The sequence below is a fragment of the Bos grunniens genome, chromosome 20, assembly GCF_055505025.1.
Source record: "Bos grunniens cultivar Pamir isolate PY7600 chromosome 20, Bosgru_T2T1.0, whole genome shotgun sequence".
NCBI lineage: Eukaryota > Metazoa > Chordata > Mammalia > Artiodactyla > Bovidae > Bos > Bos grunniens.
The window spans coordinates 25107252-25111805 of NC_141184.1; positions in this window are offsets into that span (position 1 = coordinate 25107252).

The following is a 4554-nucleotide window of genomic DNA, read 5'->3' on the forward strand; positions in this document are numbered from 1 at the left end:
TTGTTCCACAGATTAACTCAGAGTGGTCTTTCAAATATTTCAAAGCATCATGTCGAAATTTAAAAGGTAAGGGCTCACTCTGACCTCAAATCCCTGATCTTTCATTGTGTTTTCTCTGCCCAAATCCTGTGTGCAAGGAAACAGAACAAACTTCCCACTGTTACCTGCCTTTAAGTTCCTTTTAACAGAAGATTCAAAATAAACTATTTTAGCTTTTAAGGAAAAATAGAACAGATATAAAATAATTCTATACACATTTCCATATTACTTACTGTCAAAGGCAAAGTAATAACAGAACATACATAATTCTGCATGTTCTGATTGGAATTTCTCCCATCACATGTAATTTTCCCACTTGAGAAATGACCAGCAGAAATACTGTTCACATTTTACTGTATAGTTTGACTTTTATGTGGAATCCAAAAAATGTAAAAACAAATGAATAAATATAACAGCACAGAGTCATAGATACAGAGAACAAAAAGGTCATTGCCAGAGGGGAGAGGTTTGACTTGGTGAGTAAAAACATAGTTGAGAGAGAATAAAGCACAAGTTTCCAGTTGTAAAATAAATGAGTCATGGGTATAAAGTCTACAGTGTAGGGAATATAGTCAATAATTACATAATATTTTTGTTTGGTGATAGGTAATAGACTTATTTTAAAATATTGAATCATTATTTTGTGTTACAGAAACTAATATAGTGTTACAAGTCAATTATACTTCAAAAACAAAAAAATGAAGAGATCAGATTGTGATTATCAGAGGCAGGAGGTAGGAAATGTGGAATTGGATGGAAGAAATGGCAACCCACTCCAGTGTTCTTGCCTGGAGAATCTCAGGGACAGGGGAGCCTGGTGGGCTGCCATCTATGGGGTTGCACAGAGTCGGAACAAAACTGACGTGACTTAGCAGCAGCAGCAGCAGTCAAAAAGTACAAATTTTTAATTATAAGATAAGTGCTCATGATACAATGTACAATACGATAAATATAATTAACACTGCTGTACATTACATATAAGGGACCTTGTGCATGGCCAGGCCAGCGCCAGAGCGAATGGGGAGTGAGGAGCAAGAAAGAAGTGACACCAATTTCTGGGGTCACAAAGGGTGGGACACGACTGAGTGACTGAACAACAACATTACACATAAAAATTAAGGGACTAAATTTTAAGAATTCTCTCATCAAAAAAGTGATTTTTTTTCTATTTCTTTAATTTTGTACCTATATAAGATGACAGATGTTCACTAAAATTATTGTGGTAATAATTTCATAAAGTATGCAAGTCAAATCAGTATTCTGCACATCTTTAATGTATACAGTACTGTATGTTAATTAATCTCAATAAAATTGGAAGAAAATATAATGGAACTATAATATAGATATAATTAAGCAATGCCATCACTAGGTAGATATATTGGCCAAATTACTTTAAATGTGCTGAGAAAGAGCAAGGAAAGCAAACTAACATGGCATATAAGAATCAGGACTTAACTGTGAAGAATATATCCTTGAATGACCAGTTTGATCAAAAGAGAGGGTACCTAGATACACTTAGTGCACAGGACAATTAATCCACCCCAATGGAGTGGTTTAGTGACAGAAGGCGGAGAAGGCAATGGCACCCCACTCCAGTACTCTTGCCTGGAAAATCCCATGGATGGAGGAGCCTGGTGGGCTGCACTCCATGGGGTCACTAGGAGTCGGACACGACTGAGCGACTTCACTTTCTCTTTTCACTTTCATGCATTGGAGAAGGAAATGGCAACCCACTCCAGTGTTCTTGCCTGGAGAATCCCAGGGACAGAGGAGCCTGGTGGGTGACCATCTATGGGGTCTCACAGAGTCCGACACGACTGAAGTGACTTAGCAGTAGCAGTAGCAGTGACAGAAGGAAAGATTTCTTCAAGGACTAAAGTTGGTCCCCTACTTTTTGTGCTTAAACTATTGACACAGAATTTGGAGTTAAACTAGCAATACAGACACACAGAAAACCAAGAAAAATAGCAAGGAAACTATAAATCATACCATACACCATTTTGAGTATATTGCAATAAATTACAGTGAAAACAGAAGCCACATTTTTGTGAAAGGATATTTATAACATATATTATTTAAAACGTATTGCTATCAAAATTATATATATATAATTTTGATAGCATGAACTGGCAATTTCTGAAATGAACTGTTAATAAACATTAACTCACATAAACATTAGAGCAAGAATACTTAATTTCACTACTAAATTATTCAAGAAAATTTAGAGGAAATAATTGAAAGTATCTTGAATTTTAAATGCTGGCAGTAATATGGTGATTTTTATTCATGCTTTCAACCTAAGTTAACTAGCAATATCCCATCAAACAACAGCAACAAAGAGTGCTAATCAGATGTTGGTGCATTGCTATTTTGAAAATACGGATTTAAATAATTTGTGTTTCTATTCCATATAAATTGCCTTCAAGTGGTATGGTATTTGTTCTTCAAAAATATTATTACTAAGTTTATACATATTTAAATCAGAGAATGTTTTCTTAGATTTAGTCAGTTACTTTCACCTTCACTCTACTACTGAGGTGCCAGGAAATAGTCATCTGAGAACAGTATAGTGATTAGAAGATTGCAAAAATAATTAAAACAGAAGAAGAGAAATGTATTTACTCCTTCTTTCCATTGGCTTCTGTTTTGATTGGCACATTTGGTACTGATGGCCTAAAATCTAGTAAAATTTCACTACCAATTTCTTTGAGAAGCAAAGATCATTGCATGTAATTTTAGTTCATTGCAAAGCTTTTTAAACAAAAGTGGAAAAATTATTAATTTTTTAAAAATAATTTTTAAAAGGTCTTTTCAAATAGTGACTGATGATGATCAAATGAAATTCAGTAAACAGTACTTAGATTTAAAACTCTAGGCTATAATCAATATCATGTTGAAGGCATACACACTGTCATAAATTTAAGTATAATCATTTTTGTTTACATTTGTTTTATTTTAATCTTCTATGCAATTATATTATTTTATGCAATTAGATATCACATCTAAATACTGAGTCTGACATTCCCCATTTGTAAAATATTTGCTGCTTTCCAACAAAGTATAAGATACTAATCTAGACACATGGGACATTTTATTGAATATAATATATGAAATACCTTTGTTACCCAAAGGTACCAGTCATTGCTGGAGGAGGTTATCAAGAGGATGTGACTGCTGGTTGACCTGCACACTGGACTGGGCAATTGGAGGCTCTACATATATTCTCCACCCTTGGAAAGCACCTTCTGCTCACCATCCCGCATCAAGATGCTGTCTTAAAAACACAGCTTTGAGAGTGTAAGATATGTTGATACCCTCTGGAGTGAATACATGACTAGACCCAGGTAAGTCTTCTATAGAAATGTCTAAGATTTTGGTGGGAGAGTGAGGAGATCTACTTATCTTACAACTGCAAAGGGAGATCTCATACCTAAGATCCTTGGTTATTAAAACTGCCGCCTATTAATCTGGACTTGCTGCCTCTTTATTCAGTCTCTCCTTGTCTTATATGCTATGAACTAAAAAAATAATTCTAGTGGAAATGAGCAGACAACAATTAGATGACAAACAAATCGTGTATAATGTTTAATGATAGTATTTGCTGAGAAAATGTTGACTTTAACATAAGTGTGGAAAGAAGAAATGGGTTAGAAGGACTGCAGTTTTAAATACTAATAGATTGTTTAATAAGAGCTTCCCTCATAGCTCAGTCAGTGAAGAATCTGCCTGCAATGCAGGAGACCCCGGTTTGAGATTGTTTAATATAGTCCTCATCTAGAAAGTGGCATCTGACCACTTCAAGGAAGTTACTCTGTTAACTTCATCTATATCTGGGGAAAGATTGTTCTAAAAGAGTGATCAGTCAGTTCAAAGGGAAAGAGTTTAGCATTTTTAAGGCATAACAAGAAGCCCAGAAACTAAAGTGACATGAATTAGGGAAATAGAGAAGAATAAGATCAAAGAGATAACGTGGTTCTCAAATGATATATCATTTGGGAGGACTGACCCTCACTTTGAAGAGCAGTTGATAAATTTTGAATCAAGAGATGAGATGTTCACACTTACCTAATTGAAACAAATAAGCAAAAGTAAAAAGAAATGCAATCCATTTTCACTTTCAAAGTAGACAGCAGGAGCAAAACCACTTAGAAGCATATTGCAGTAGTCTAGGTAAAACTTTTGTTGTTGTTCAGTCATTTAGCCGTGTCTGACTCTTTGTGACCCCATGAACTGCAAGATATCAGTCTTCCTTTTCCTTCACTATTTCCCAGAGTTTGCTCAAACTCATGTTCATTGTGTCTATAAGATAAGACTTTTATACCAGGATTTTATCAGGAAGTGTGACGGAAAGTCATTATATTTTAAGTAAATTTGAAGGTATATTCAATAGGATTTTATAAAATATTGAATATGAATGAGAGGGATGAAGGATCACTATAAGGTTTTGCCCTGGGCAAGTAGATGGATCAGTTGCCATCAACCTGCATAAAAGAGGTAGAGAATAGGACAGATTTA